Below are 15,802 nucleotides of genomic sequence, written 5' to 3' on the forward strand. Positions count from 1 at the left end.
GGGGCTGTGCATTCTTCGTTAGTCATTCCATATGCTCCAGCCTGTTCACTTGCGGCACTCCCTATATGCTGGGCCCAGCCTCTATTTTATCATCTTTTGGTGATGCTCCGTTACCCGAAACATAAATATAGGAACCTGCCTTTGCACGCAGTCAGGCTGCTGATTTATCTAGCTCAGTATGGGAGAGGCAACCTGGTGCCCTACAGACTTGTCAGATTACAACACCCATCAACTTCCAGTGCTCCTGCAATTGTTAACGGACTTAGATTGATATTTAGCTAAACTGACTTTCTGCCAGGCCCCTCAGCACAGGCGCCTCTGAGATACTGAGAGAACTTCCCATGTCATAAACAAAAGTACCACTCATTTTCAGAAGAAAAAGGCCGTCTGCAATATTCCCCCCCCCCGTCATTCGCCATCAGAGTTAACATACTCCAGCCAAAACAAGCACGCCCTTCACTTCCCGCCCCATCAGTTAAAATGTTTGCCTTCAAGCATCATGCGAGAGACAGGGTGGGCAATCTCTGGTCCTCTAGATGTTCTTGTGCTTCAATTTGCACTAGCCCTGACTGCTGGCCATGCCTGCTGGGGCTGCTGGGAGTTGGAGTCCAACAACATCCAGAAGGCCACATGTTCAAAACAGCTGAACTGAAGCTTTTGGTCATTCATCTACCGATTAAAACCAATCAAAACTCCCAGCTGTAACAAGCCAGACTTAGCCAGCTTAAATCCTTCTGGAGCTAAGCTCAAGTTAAAAGTCCTCGTGAACTTCCCGATTTATGGCTGAACCAGGCATTATTAGAGGAACCAGCGATCAATGTGGGTACCGGCATTTTCCATTTTTCCTGCTTCTGGTAGCCTATCGGGTTAGCCTCTGTTCCCCTTCCCACGGCAACAAACATGTTTCACACTTTGCTAGAGAAGAGCTCCAGGTGTGTTAAGCCGACAAATACACCAGTGTCTAAAAATACTCCTCTCGCTGGCCCCAGTGAGGGGTGGGGGGAGAGAAAGCACAAGGCAGAGGAATTCACAGCTCAGATGAGCAGCTGCAGCTGGGTGGAAGGTTGGGTGGTCCCCCTGGGTGGCAGCAGCTCAGGGTTCACCCGCAGGAACACCTGCAGCTGTGGAAGGAAAGAGACGAAGAAGAGGCACAGAAGAAGCTCAGATTACCAAGCCATCAGCTGACCACCAGGCTCTCCCGGGGATTCTGTGTTCTGTTTAGTCAACACCGGCTGGCTCATCTACAGCCATCGGGGAGCTGGCAAAGGAAATGGTCTTTGGGGCCAATCCAGTACTCCACGGCATAGTCACTGGTGTAAACATTAACTGGCCTGCAAAGACAGCGGAAAGGCATGGGAAAGGAAGTGCCAAGGAACGGCTATCTTCTTCCTTGTTTGCTTTATGACTGAGCCCTGGAACAATGTGGGATGGCCCCTCGGAACTGAAATACCAATTACCAGAAAAAGAAAAAGCCAGGTGTAAGTCTATTACAACAGGGGTGGGCAGAAGGTAGATGGGGATCTACTTGTACGTCTCGGGGTGATCTGCAGTAGATTGGGAAGAGCGTGACTTGTACTCCAGTAAATATAAGGATTCAGTGTAGCCCACATATAGCCTAACTGTTTTAGTTGTTCAGATTTGCATGAGTTTTCATGGGTTTTCATCAGATGCTGTAAGTGGAACTGGAGGTTTTGAGTCTGAAAAGACAATTCAACAGGTAGAGCTGCAGCAAGCATTCGATTCTCTTAAAATGACAGTAACAAACCACAAAATGCACTAAACGTTTTTACAGTGTGTATAGAAACCATAGTTCCCATTGAGTCCATGATCAATACAATCAAATTTTTGTTACCTCTTGTTCTGCAGTTTTGAGTTTCCAAGCGAGTCCCTGATTTCAATTTATTTAGAACCGTCACCCTGAATTCCATGACGGTCTGTCCAAGAAGGCTGAAATGTACACTAAGAGGCTTACTGATGTTCTCATGCTTGATGTCTTTGTCTTAAATCTTTGTCTTAAAGACAGTCCTGCGTGGGTGATGCAAGTGGCATTTGATGCAGGAGACTGAATATACAACATTCAGTGATGCGCAGGTGTGTTTGTGGTGGATATCCCCATTGTGTCCATTCGCATATCCCTGGTGTTTATTAATGGGCACAGTTGACATTTAGGGTTATTGCAAGGTCTGGTGCCTTGCTCTGAGTCCAGTGATGAGGTTTTGTCCCTGGTCAACAATTGTTTCAGATTAGGGGTCTGCCTGTAAACTAGCATAGGGATACCTCCTATTATGCCTCTGAGAGTAGATTCATTTTTCAGAATGGGCTGTAGGTCTCTGATAAGGTACTCTGTCACCCTTAACTGTGAACTATAGGTAACAACTAAAAGTGTTCTGTTAAGGTTTCTATCTTGCTAGTTTTGGAGCAGTTTACCTCTTGGTAATAATTTAGCCTTAACGATCTTGGTATTTACCAAGTTTGGGTGGTATTTTAACTTTAAGAATACTCGTTTAAGTATGTTCAGCTGATTGCGTTAAAATATTGTTTTATTCTTGCCTTTGCTCTTAAAAATGTGTTTTCGCTTCCCTTCACATAGCAAATGTGAAGGGAGGTAAATTTACCGGTGGCGGCAGCAGCAGCAGCGAGTATTAAGCTGGCCAAGGCAGTGGAAAAAGTCCGAGAAGCCAGGAATGTCAGATCAGTTGGATGAGGTATGGAAAGTTGTTTACATGATAAAGCTCACCCATCTGGTGAGATATTGGGAAGGAAGAGGAGGGCTAAGCTGGCTCCCCAACCTGGTGCCCTCCAGATGTTTTGAACGACAGTTCCCAGCATTCCTTACCATTGGCCATGCTGCCTGGGACTGAGGGCAGCTGAAGTCCTAATTGTCTGGAGGGCACCAGGTCTGGGAAGGGTGAGGTAGATTAAAAACTTATATGAAGATAATAAGCTCCACGGGTATAAATCTGCTTTTCTTGGCTTCTAATGTGCGTTGCCTCATCGAAGCAACTTTTGATACCTCTTTTTAAGCAAGGTATGCAATAGGAGTGGGCAACGTGGGCCTTCAGATGTTTTGACCTACAACTCCCGTCAGCCCAAGCAAGCGTAGCTAATGATGAGGGATGATGGGAGTTGTAGGGCACAACATCTGAAGGGCCAGAAGTTGCCCATCTCTGGAATGGGGAAGAGAAGGAGCATCAGAAGAGCTGTGCTGGATCAGACCAAGGGTCCATCTAGACCAGCTGTCAGGAGCGCCCTAGCGGCCTCTTTCAGTACACTCCAATAGCCAACTCAAGACACAGACGAAAGGATTCTTTTCAAGGCTTTAATCCTTTTACAACTTAATGACTTTCAGATGCTAATCACCAGCGACTAAGCAAGGAACAGCAGAGTAGCCTATGCTCTGGGTAGGCAGTTTGTCCCCATTTGAAGGAGAATCACTTGAGGACCCTGAACTTATGTGCTAGGGAGAGATCCTCCCTCTTTCCCTTGGGTCCACGGGAGGCAGCCGTTGCTTGCGCGCCAAACAGGCGCTACGCCTCCTTTCCGCGCCCTCCATCGCTCGTTGCTCCCTGTGTCTGCGTCAAGCAAGCCCCCTCCTGCACTCCCTCACTGCCAGGGTCACTATCTATCTCAGGAATGCTGGCAGGAGGAATCTCTGCCAGCTGCTGTGCCTGTGAGGGATGAGCTGGCTCCTCTCCCACGGATTGCTGATCCTCCTCTGAATCAGAACTGCTCTGGGGTTCTATCGGCTCAGTTTCCACCCTGACACCAGCATTCTGTTCACACAGCGGCCAACCAGCTGCCGACCAGGAACCCACAAGCAGGACAGAGCGCAACAGCACCCTCCTCCCCATCCATGTTCAAGGGGCTCTTTTCAGTGGGCCTGTGCTGCGGCATGAGCACTAGGAAGCCAGCCATACCTACCCTTGATGCCTGCCCTTACCTATTGAATCCCTTCAGCCAGCTACTGTTGAATTGTATTTAGTCCTCCAACATATATGTCCTGCCTTTCTATATGCAAGTATGCCTTTTTTAGAAAGTATCAGGGGTGCCATGATTTGGCTAAAAATGGGAGTGGGGCCTGTGGATTTCATGAAGCCACCCCCCCCCCTTGCATTCCTCTTTATAATTCAGGCACCGACTTCTTGCTGCCATCTGCATGCATTTGACTACCACAATAGCATGTGTAATGTTCTCTTGCAGCAGACTCTTAGGCGTTCTGAGAGGTCCAAGAAAGGTTCTCCACCCCAAGAGGATGATCCAGTAATGTACTAGGGACGGGTCACACAGATGATGAAAATAATGGCATCTCTGATTTACCTGGGTGTATAGTCATGTGTGATCCTCCACCATTCAGGATACATGAGGGCATGGATCATCAGAGGGGGGGCAGGTGTGTAATGGGTGTCTCTAAGGGCCTCAGAAAGTGGGCTGAGTAAAGTGGGAGGGGCATGGGATGGAGGGAAGAGAGAGGGAAGGCCAGTTTAAAAGAGAGAAGGCAGTGGGTGGCTAAGAAGAGAATGAGGCAGCAAGGGAGCGAAGGAGGAGAGCGGAGAAGGAAACTCAGGCAAACCAGCAGCTTGGTGAAGAACAGAAAGAACCAGATGAAGCAGCCTGCAGCTAGAAGAAGAGTGAACCTCTACAACAGAGACTGGCAACAGCTGGGGAATGCTGGGGGTTGTAGGCCTTTTCTCTGTCTGAACATGCATAGGATTGCACCGTAAAGGAACTGGGACAAAAAACTGTTGCTGGTCCCGCAGCAACAGTGCTATGCTTCACTGTAAACTGTGGCTTAAAGTTGGGATTGTTCATATTTGTGGTTCTGTTAAATGTTTTCTTTAGAATGTTTGGTAAATGATCTCAAGTTAAGCCAATACCGTTAAAGCTTTGTCTGTCTCTGAGGTGACCGCAACCTGCTCATCCTGGTTTTAGAAACCTGAAACATTACACATGCTTAGTGCTTTAGGCGTACATTTTGCCATTTTTCATGCCGAATTTCAAAAACATGGGCATTCTTTTGAGAAGGAAGTGACCTGTGATTGTATAAGTACATACTGCTGCAACCTCTGAAGGTCAAAGATGCAACTTCTGGGCCTAAAGGATATTACAGGGATACATTCTGAGGCTCAGGAACTAGTTGAGCAGGAAGATGAGAACCCTTAGGCTGCAAGCCTAAGCACACTTTTCCTAGAAGTAAGCACCACCAAACAGAATGGGACTTAGTTCCAAGTAAACGTGCATTAGCTTGCACTGTTAAATAGGAGCCTCTTCTGTTGTAGGCCTTTCCCAGCACTTAGGACTCCATGCATCTGCTGTAGTGGATTATGGTCCACGAAAGCTTGTGCCAGAATTAAGTTGATGGTCTTGAAGGTACCACAAGACTCTTAGTTGTTTATGCTGCAATAGACTAACACGGCAACCCTTCTGGAAATGGATTCAGTTACCATCATATTCCAAGCCAACTTGAGCATTCAGCCCGACGTACACTAAGCTACATGAAAATGGGGACTGGATTTGCAACGGAGAAGCTGGCAAAGGCGAAAGGGATGTAGTTAACCCATCCACCATCCGCCACTCCCCTAGGCTATTTTTCCCCTTGCCCAATAGCTTTGCAGTCTTAGAGTACACCTAGGACAGAACACTCCTAGCACACCCTTTCAGCCTTTTGCAGACAAAAAGTTAGAGACACGCTCGTACGGCTTTGTTTTCATACCAGCCATCAATTTGTAAGCCTCTTCCCTCTGCAATTACGCCTTGTCAGAGGCCCTCCACAGCCTCCTGTTGGATGTATTCATTGCAATAACCTGTCCTTCACTAATCAAAAAGCCAAAGAGGGATGCTGCACATTCTGTGGTGCTTTGAGTGTTCCTGCGCACGCCTTTACCCAAGGGGGGAAAAATGCAACAACTCTCCCCTCGCTCCCAGCTTTCCCCAGGGATTTAATTTCTAGAGAACATCGTCCAAAGGCAACCATAGAGAGAATAAGAAGAGCCCTGCTGGATCAGACCAAGGGTCCGTCTAGTCCAGCATTCTGTTCACACAGTGGCCAACCAGCTGTCGACTGGGAACCCACAAGCAGGACACAAGTGCAACAGCACCCTCCTGCCCATGTTCCTCAGCATAGGCAGACTGCCTCTGATCCTGTTGTTGTTGTTGTTCAGTCGTTCAGTCGTGTCCGACTCTTCGTGACCCCATGGACCATAGCACGCCAGGCCTTCCTGTCCTGCGCTCTCTCCCGGAGCGTGCTCAAGTCCATGTTCATTGCATCGGTGATGCTATCTAGCCATCTCATCCTCTGCCGTCCCCTTCTCCTTTTGCCTTCGATCTTTCCCAGCATCAGGGTCTTTTCCAGGGAGTTTTCTCTTCGCATTAGGCGGCCAAAATATTGGAGCTTCAGCTTCAGTATCTGTCCTTCCAATGAGCAGTCAGGGTTGATTTCCTTTAGGATGGACTGATTTGACCTCCTTGCAGTCCAGGGGACTCGTAAGAGTCTTCTCCAGCACCACAGTTCGAAAGCAGCCTCTGATCCTAGAGGTAGCTTAAGCCATTAGGACAAGTAGCCATCGACAGCCTGATCTTCCACGTTGCACCCTAATCCCCTTTTAAAGCCATCCATCCACGTTGGTGGCCATCACCACACCATTAACTGTTGTGGCACCCTGGTTGTGGAATGAGCTTCCCAGAGAGGCTCGCTTGGTGTCTACATTGTGGCCTTTGTTATGCATTTAAATTTTGAATAGCAAAACTGGACATTTCTGCAAGTTGTGATTATTCACTTCCGCACAGTGTAGTGGTTAGAGTACCAGACTAGGAGCAGGGACACCCAGGCTAACTCTCCACTCAGCCATGAAGCTCTCTGGAGAGCTTTGCCCATTTGGGGGGGGGGGGTAGAGAATGTAATAATACGTAAATAAAGCAACGAGAGGATATTATTGTCAGGCACTGATCACCATTTCTCAACCTAACTCACAGGGCTGTTGCGTGGAAAAAATGGGGAGGGGGAGGATCGTGTACACCACCTCAGATGAATGATGGAAGGTGAAGGCGCTTAAGCAAAACAAAACACACCTAGTCCAACCTTAACATGTAGAAGGTCCCAGCATAATCCCTAGCATTTCCAGGTAGGTAAAAGCCTCCTGTCTGAAACGCTGAAGAGCCTTTGCCAGACCGTGTAGACTAGTGTTTCCCAACCTGTTGCCCTTCCGATGTGTTGGAGGTCAGAATAGCGGAGAAATCCTCAACGGATTCAATTGAGTTCAGATTTCTATAAATCTGACCTGCGTGTACTGCAGCGGACCAGCTTTTTCCAAGTTGCACGGATTCCATGGACGTGCAAACTGGCTTGAGGGGGATTTGCGCTAATGCACATTAGTGCTAATTTGCACAAATGCATTTGAAGAAACACACAGTAGCGAATTAGCGGAACGATAATGAAATTCTGGTAAAAAAAATCCAATTCTGTCCGTGAGCAGTTGACAGAAAGAAAGACGTCCGACAATGTAACATGGGAGGAATCCGGATTTAACAAAATCCATACACCAAGCTGGCCTCAAACACCTATCAGACTATTGGCCATGCTGGCTAAGGATGATTTATTTATTTATTTATTTATTTCATTTCTATACCGCCCAATAGCCGAAGCTCTCTGGTGCAGTAGTCTAATACATCCAGTAGGCACCAAGTTGGGGAAAATGGGAGCTAGATGAACCAATAGCATGACTCAGAATAAGGCAGCTTCCTAATCGCACAGGCACATTGTTGCTTGAAGCCCCATTTTGTTGCCATCTGGCGATCCAACAAAAACATGCTATGTAAAATAAGAGCGTTCTTTGCCTGGCTTCCATCCAGTCGCTGTCACTCAGCAACGTCATGGCAAAGAAGCAAGCCAGGCGCCTTTAACCTACTGCTACCCAGAACTCTAGTCATTGAGCAAAGCAAGTGCTTTTGGAACACGCCCTAAACCTCTGTTTGCTTTGAGGCAAGAGGAGCAGAAGAGCACAGAGTTTTTGCATCCACCAGCTAGGCAGGTGAGCTTGCACAGAGCTTCATGCACATTGGGGGTTCCAATCCTAACTGGGAACTCAGTCACAAAGCTTCATGGTTTTCTTAATTCGCAAATACAGCAATATCACACAACAAGAAAAAAGGTGTGGGTGGTGGTGGGGCGAACGATGGAAGAAAAGAAAAAGAAAAAACACATAAAACATATCCATGCACAATAATCATTTACATCATCCTTAATATAAAAAGAAAGAGAAGGAAAACAGAAGGATCGAACACTTCCATTTCAAATATACCAGGGCCTTTTCTGTTGTGGCACCCTGGCTGTGGAATGAGTTCCCTAGAGAGGCTCACCTGGTGCCTACATTGTACTCCCTTCAGTGCCAGGTGAAGACCTTCTTATTGTCCCAGCATTTTAGCACTCTAGTCTTTTAGCTCTGCTGTTTTAAATCTGTATTTTAAATCTCTGCATTGCTGCTAGTTCTAAGTTTTCATGTTTTATATTTTTTTTTTATGCTGTACCTTGAGGTTTTAATTTCTGTAAACCACCCAGAAAACTTCAGCTACTGGGCAGCATAGAAATGAAATAAACATACACATTAATATAAGCACTCCATACATCTAAATAACCATCCATACAAGATTGGCAGCTGTAGGAGATACGTTGAAATGGAATGAAGATCTTACCGCTCTTGCTACATTTGAAGGCTTCCTGGGTTAATCAGCTCCACTAATCCGTCCTTATTGTCGCCTCGCATATCGACCTTGAACAGCTGAGCACCTTATCAGCTTGGCAGCAAAACAGGGCCGCTCCCCCCCGCCCCCAAGGCCATGGTGTCTGCATGCATCGGGCTCCGCGATGCACGCAGACAAACAATAAAACAAAGAAAAAAATAGTTCAGTGATTTTCCAGGAACTCTGGAATGTTGGGGGTGGCACGTGTTTGGCCTGCTTGAGCCCCCAGCACCTTTCAGCCAGACTTTCTGTTGCTCTCCAGGTGCACTGGACTATTATTCCCATCACCCCTAGGAAATGATGGGAGTTGTAGTCCAACACATCTGGAAGGCAACAGGCTGGGGAAGTCTGGCTTATAGAAGTGTCCGAAAGGTGGGCATTAAGAGTCTATGTGTGTGGGCGGGGCGGGGTGGGAATACATACCACAAGGTTAAAGAATTTCTCCCTGTGCTATATGGTGAGGTCTCAGCAGGACCAGAAAATGTCTTGGCAGGACTAGAAAATGGAAAGTGTGAAGTCTTGCACTTTACTTTCCAGACTGTACCCCTCTCTCCCACAGCTAATATAGCGCTAAAGCACCCAGGGTGGAGGGAGCAGCTATCCCCAAACTTGAGCCCTTTAGCACAATAAAACAGAGTGGGAGAAGGTTCCAAGAGCGTGGAAAAAGAAATGAGGCATCCCTTTGCTTTGCCCCCTCCCATCAAGGAAACTCCAAGTAACACTACAAGGCTCCTGTTCTGGGCTGGGTGGAGCCCTCCTGATAAGGGGCCAGGACCTCTTTGTTCGAGGTTTCCATGTGTCCACTACAGTGTCAAAATGACGGCCAAGTGTCTGGTCCTGCATAAGTTCCATGAATGAGTCACCCTTCCCCATCCGGGCACCCTCCCAATGTGTTGGACTACAACTCCCATCACCCCCAGCCAACTAAGCCATAAGAGAGGCATTTCGACCTTTTGAAATGGGAGAAGAATTGCACAAGAACCGGGGAACCACCAAATGATTGGTGGGGAAGGAGAAAGAGGGTGGGGCCAGAAGGGGCATGGCCATCTGGGAAGAGCAGAGGGCCAGGCCAGCACCCCTGGAGGGCCAAATTTGGTCCCCAAGCCTGAGGTTCTGGGACCCTGATATAGACCGGGAAGGGAAAAGCTACTGGTGAGTCCAAGCCAGGCTCCAGGGCTTCCTATCTCTCCCTGCCCCCAGCACAGTCTCTAGCCCCAAGGGGTCCTCTCCCCCCTCCCATGCACCTCAGCCCCGTTCTTCTGGGCCAATCCAGGTCGAGGACTCTGGCGCCCTTGCCCCGCCCAGCCAGTGCGAGCAGCAGCAGAGGTCAGTGGCACTGCTGACCTGCAACGGTACACCCCATTGCGCAGAAGCAAGCGTGAGCGAGGCACGCGGTGGTCACGACGGGGAGGGGGCTCTGCCAAAGCCCCTAGTTGCTGTTTGCAAGATGGGGTTAGAATGCCCCTTGCCCATGAGCTTTTTTTCCATTTACTTATTTACAGTATTTATATACCACTCCACATCAAAGCCAGTGTGGTGTAGTGGCAAGAGTGTTAGACTGGGAGCTCGGAGATCCGGGTTCTAGTCCCCACTCAGCCATGGAAGCGCACTGGGTGACTTTGGGCCAGTCGCACACTCTCAGCCCAACCCACCTCACAGGGTTGTTGTTGTGAGGATAAAATGGAGAGGAAGATGATAACGTAAGCCGCCTTGGGTGCCTTGCAAGAGGAAAAAAGGCGGGATATAAATGCAATAATAAAAATAAAAATAAAAAAAGATTTCAGAGCAGTGAACAACAAGATAAAGAAGAAAACCCTATAATTAAAACAATTAAAATATTTTAAAACAGATTCTGAACTTAATAAACCGCGGCTGGTCACTCAGGGAAGGCCTCGAAATAGCAACATCTTCAGGAGGTGCCGAAAGCATCACAGTGTTGGTACCTGCCTGACCTCCAAAGGCAGGGAGTTCCACAGGAAGGGGGCCACCACGCTGAAGGCTCTTTTCTACACAAGGCATTTATTGTGTGCTGGTGATTCCTCACCCACAGTTGTTCACGGGTTCTTTAGGTTGCTTCTGCTTTTTAAGAGCACTTTCCCTGAATCTCCCACCAATCAGCTTCATGGGATGACCCCAGGTTCTAGCATTAGGAGAGGGGGATAAAAATGTCTCCCTAACCACTTTCTCCACACCTCCACAATCAATGGAGATCCTTTTTGAGTAAATCTAGTTAGGACTGTAACGCACAAACATTTCTTTGGAGACTAAAATCATGGAGGCTTAAGAATATGTGTTTGGAATACAGTCTCACTAGTAATAAGAGTTAACAGCATGGTCTTAAAGCTGTTTACTCAGAAGCAAGTTCCACCAGTTCCCATGGGCTTACTTCCAGGTAAGTATATGCCTAAGGTATATATAATTTCCTCTTGATTCAGCCCCCAAATCCTTTCCACTGTCTCTCAAAGCATCTTATGTATCTCTCTTGATTCAGAAAGTGCTGAAACACTTCTCCAGGGAATCAATTAATTCACCTGCTTTATTTAATTCAAGAGAAATCCATCTTCATTGGAGAGTCTCAAAACTGCACCTGCATCGAGATGACAGATGCTTCATTTTAAGATTGGTGAATTAATCAGCTGCAAGCAGGATGGTTAACATATTAAAAAGATGTTTAATGAGTTGGTTTTCCTTCTTCAGAATGGTTTACATATATATGAAAAATATTAGGGCTGGGACCTGAAAGATTACTGAACACATATTAAATCAAATCTTCCGATCCTGGAAACACCTTTGTGTTCACACAGATTTATACAAAACAGCCTCGGCCATCCTTCTGTACAGAAGGAATTTGGAGAACCCCACAGATTTCTTAATTCAGAATGCTGGAGTTCAGTGGAATACCTGAAGTATAGACTTCGTAATTCTACTTGCACGTACCTAGGAGTTGGGGAAGTCCTACCATTAGGCAGACTGAAGCAGTTGCTTCAGGCAGCACATGCTGTGAGGTGGGAGGACAGTGTTGGAGGAGAGGGCTCTGGACCACACAGCCGGTCTTGCGACCCCTAAACTAGCCTGTGGCCTCCAGGTGTGGTGGAAGATGCTGTCCCGTTGTTGAAGAATGATTAAAGTGTCCATCCAGTCAATTTTTGTCTATGGAAAGGGAGGGGGTGCCATCTTGTACTTCGCCTCAGGCGGCAAAATAGCTTGGGCCAGTCCTGCTAGCAGTAAGTTTCACTGAACTCAGTGGGACTTATTTCTGGGGAGGATTAGACTGCAACTGTCCTCGACATCACAATCATAGACATGTCTACGCACTGTAAGTCCAACTGAGTTCAGTTGAGCTTACTCCCAGGGAAGGGCTGTAGCTCAGTGGTAGAGCCCCTGCTTTTCACACAGAAGGTCCTCATTCAATCCCTGGTGTCTCAAGGTAGGGCTGAGAAACCACTCTGAAAATCTGGAGAGCCACTGCTGGCCAGCGCTGACAATTATGGGCTACAGCAGCCTTCCCCAACCTTGTGCCCTCCAGATGTGTTAGACTACAACCCCCATAATCCCCCAGCCAGCTGGGGAAGGCTGAGCCAAATGGATGAATGGCTGCTTCCTACCTTCTTAAGTGAGTACAGGATGGCATCCTTTGCTGTAAACTCATAAGAACATAAGAAGAGCTGCACTGGATCAGACCAAGGGTCCATCTAGCCCGGCATGCCATTCATGCAGTGGCCAACCAGCTCACGGGAAACCCTCAAGCAGGACATGAGTACAACCGCACCCTCTCACCCATGTTCCCCAGCAACTGGTGTATGCAGGCAGACTGCCTTGGATACTGGAAGGAGCAATATAGCCAGCAGGACTAGTAGCCATTGATAGCCTTCTCCTCCAGGAATTTGTCTAATGCCCTTTTAAAGCCATCCAAATTGGCGGCCATCACGTCTTGTGGTAGCAAATTCCATAGATTAGCTATGTGCTGTGTGAAGAAGCCCTTCCTTTGACCCGTCCTGAATCTCCCACCAATCACCTTCATGGGAGGACCCCATTGGGTTCTAGTATTCTGAGAGATGGAGAAAAATCAAATGTCTCCTTATCCACATTCTCCACACCATGCATAATTCTGTACACCTCTATCATTTCTCCCTTTACTCACCCTTTTTCCAAGCTAAACAGTCCCAGTGGTTGTAACATTCCCTCATAGGAGAGTTGCTCAGCACTAGGGAAAACGTATTTTGTTGTTGTTGTTTTTAAATATATACCCCCCAACGTTTTCTTGTAAGCAACCCAGAGGAGCAAACAATAATGTCAACAAATTAAAACAATGAGACCATCAGAACAATGCAACTCCAAAACTGTAAGATAAAAGTAACATGCTTACCTTGCTATGCCCAAGTTCTGTTCATATTATGATACTAAAAAGATAAAAGCTATTTTAGGTTTTACTTTTACCATACCCAGCTTCTCCAAATACAATAAAAAAACATCAAGGTATTTCTTTGATTACTTAACACACACATACAGAGTCTTCCACAGCTGAGATATCTGAAAGCATATTGCTTATGAAAAAAAAGGAAGTATGAGAAGGTATAAATAATAAATGCTAGCCAGACTTGAAGCACAAACAACATTTAGTAGTAGGTAAGTGTTCAAAGGTAGCCAACCCAGTATCCTTGAGATGTTTTGGACTTCAATGTCCATCAGTCCCCAGCCTGCATCGCTAATAGTCAAGGATTATGGGAGTTATAAATTAAAACATCCAGAGAGCACTTGGTTTTAAGAGATACAGACACATGCCTGGTGCTCTGTTGGTTAAGGGACCCACACTGCCACCCCACGCCTGCTCTGCACAGACTGGAAAGTAGGTCAAGATCAGCTTCCCCCAACCTCAGGAGGGACCGTGGCTCAGTGGTAGAGCCCCTGCTTTGCATGCAGAACGTCCCAGGTTCGATCCCCAGGCAGGGTTGGAAAAATTCCTCCCTGAAATCCTGGCGAGCCACCACCAGTCAGTGTCAACAATACTGGGCTGTACGGACCAAGGATCTGATGCAGTATAAGGCAGCTTCCTATGTTCCTAACCTGGTGCCCTCCAGATGTTTTGGACTACAACTCGCACCAGTCTGAGCCAGCATGGCCAATGGTCAGGGATGATGGGAGCTGTAGTGGGCACTAGGTTGGTGAAGACTGGTCTAATTGGAAAGGGAGTCACTGGAACAGTGGAACATCTAAGTAACTTTAGACCCTGGACTTCATGGTCTTATGGGACACCCTTTCAGACGCCCATGTGTATTGCTCCAGTTGCCCCCCACACAACCATCTCCACCCCACCTTTCTATCCTTTCCAACCGCTTCTACATTCCTGAGATATTAGAGCAAAAAACAGAAAGCTGTTTGCCAAACCTGATTAAAAAAAGAGAGAGAGAGAGAACTACGTCGACTATGTGCAGTTCCGCCTATGAAACTCCCTGAAATCGTAGCAACTTCGTGCCTACAAGAGTAACAAAAGAGTTTGCCAGCCCAGGTGCTGACCTGTTTGGCGCCGCCCCCGTCATCTTTCACTCTCTGGGTGGTCGCTGGGGGGTGGGCTGCGGGGCTCTGGGCTTTGACTCCAAGCTCCCGCCCTGGGCGCATCACTGCACCGGGGACGGCGGAAAGCGCCGGGCACAAGGTGGGGCTGTGTGGCAGAAAATACACGGGGCCGGAGAGATGAGCGAACTACTGGGCACCTTGGGGAAGGAAAGAGAAGGGCGAGAAGCGTCTCGCTCGCTCCGGGAATCAAAAAATCCTCGCACGCTTTTGGGACTGTCAAAAAGTCTCCAAGGAGCGCCGCGTAGCCCAAAGTTTGCGCGAAGGCAGGGCAGCTTGGTGGATCTATCCGTGGGTCTCTTCCCCCCTCCCTCCGTCCTCCCTCGGTAGCACCGGCGGAGGTGTCTCCAGGGCCGCCCCGGCTCCCCGCGCCTGGCCCAGGGAATTCCCCCTCCGAGATCCCAAACAGCCCCCACCTCCAGACTCACCTGGCTCCGGAGCGCACGGGCGGAGGCGCGCCGAGAGCGCAGCGCCAGGAAGTGCGGCACTGGGCCGGGCCCGGCTCGCTTCCTCCAGGCCCAGGAGAGCCCTCCCCCGGCAGCACCTCCACCTGGCTTCCTTTCCCCAGAGACTCCTCCTCCCTTCCCTTCCCTTTTCCAGCCCAGCTTGAGCTTCACCGGGTTCCCTTTGCCGGTTGCGCGTCTCCGTGGAAATGGCCCCCGCGCGTCTCCAACACCTGCCCGCTCTTCCCTGCACCTGTTTCCCTACCAGCCGCACCTGGCGCTGGTGTGCGCACACGCGGAATCGTGGGCTGCCCGGGATCAAGCGTCTAGCCGAGACTAGGGCTGTCATTTACTGGGAAGCCCCTTTGCAGTGGGATGGGAAGGGAGGCTGCAAGCCCCCGTGCCCACTTACCTGGGAGTAAGCCCCATTAAACTCAACGGGGCTTCATTTATTTATTTCACTGTATTTATTTGGCTTGTTCTCGGCACAATTGCATCATTTTATGCACCTCAATCGTGCCTCCCCTTACGCACATTTTTTCTAAGCTAAATAGCTCCACCTTCATAAGGGTGTTGCTTCAGCCCCCTCCCTGATCGTTTTGGTTGCCCTTAACAGCTGGCCAGTCGTTTTCGGCCAAAAATGGCACTCAAGGCGACTTATTTATTTATTTTCTGAGTAGACGGTGCAGCGGGTGGCGCTGTCACTTCGGAGTCAGCTTCGTATAGCGCTGTAAAGTTGCGAGAACTTTCCTGGAGGTGGAAGTAAGCCATACTGAACACAGTGGGGCTTACTTCGTAGCAAACATGCCCAGCGTTGGGTTCAAACAGCGTTAGAGTCCCCTCTTCCCCGCAAAAACCCCCACGTTCCCTGGGCATGTTTTACTCCAGAGCTGCCAAATACAACTGAGCTTCTTCCTTGGTGTTTTTTTGTTGTTTGTTTTGTTTTTTTAGGATTGCCACTTTACAATATGAGGCTGTGCATTGTGCATGTTTACTCGGACATAAACATCAGAGGAAGCGGATCAAGCCATGCTGAGGCCCTAAGCCATATCAAG

General features: G+C 48.3%; 1 protein-coding gene across 5 annotated transcripts in view; it reads right to left on the bottom strand.

Annotated features, from left to right (window-relative positions):
- The window catches only part of TMEM184A (transmembrane protein 184A), a 29,763-nt gene extending 14,777 nt beyond the window's left edge, over positions 1 to 14,986 (bottom strand). The window contains exons 1-2 of one of the 5 annotated variants that reach the window (XM_084818209.1): positions 14,733 to 14,870; positions 13,100 to 13,133 (exon numbers count right to left, since the gene is read on the bottom strand). The gene's annotated coding sequence lies outside the window, so the exon portion shown is untranslated. Of the gene's footprint in view, positions 1 to 13,099; positions 13,149 to 14,118; positions 14,260 to 14,720 lie in introns of those variants that run through there. The other 4 variants (XM_084818210.1, XM_084818211.1, XM_084818212.1 and 1 more) reach the window with 4 other exon arrangements.
- Between the last annotated feature and the right edge of the window lie 816 nt (positions 14,987 to 15,802).

Source organism: Heloderma suspectum, chromosome 12 (assembly GCF_057233095.1).
Source record: "Heloderma suspectum isolate Gila_16-S chromosome 12, 16-S_ref, whole genome shotgun sequence".
In the NCBI taxonomy this organism is placed as follows: Eukaryota; Metazoa; Chordata; class Lepidosauria; order Squamata; family Helodermatidae; genus Heloderma; species Heloderma suspectum.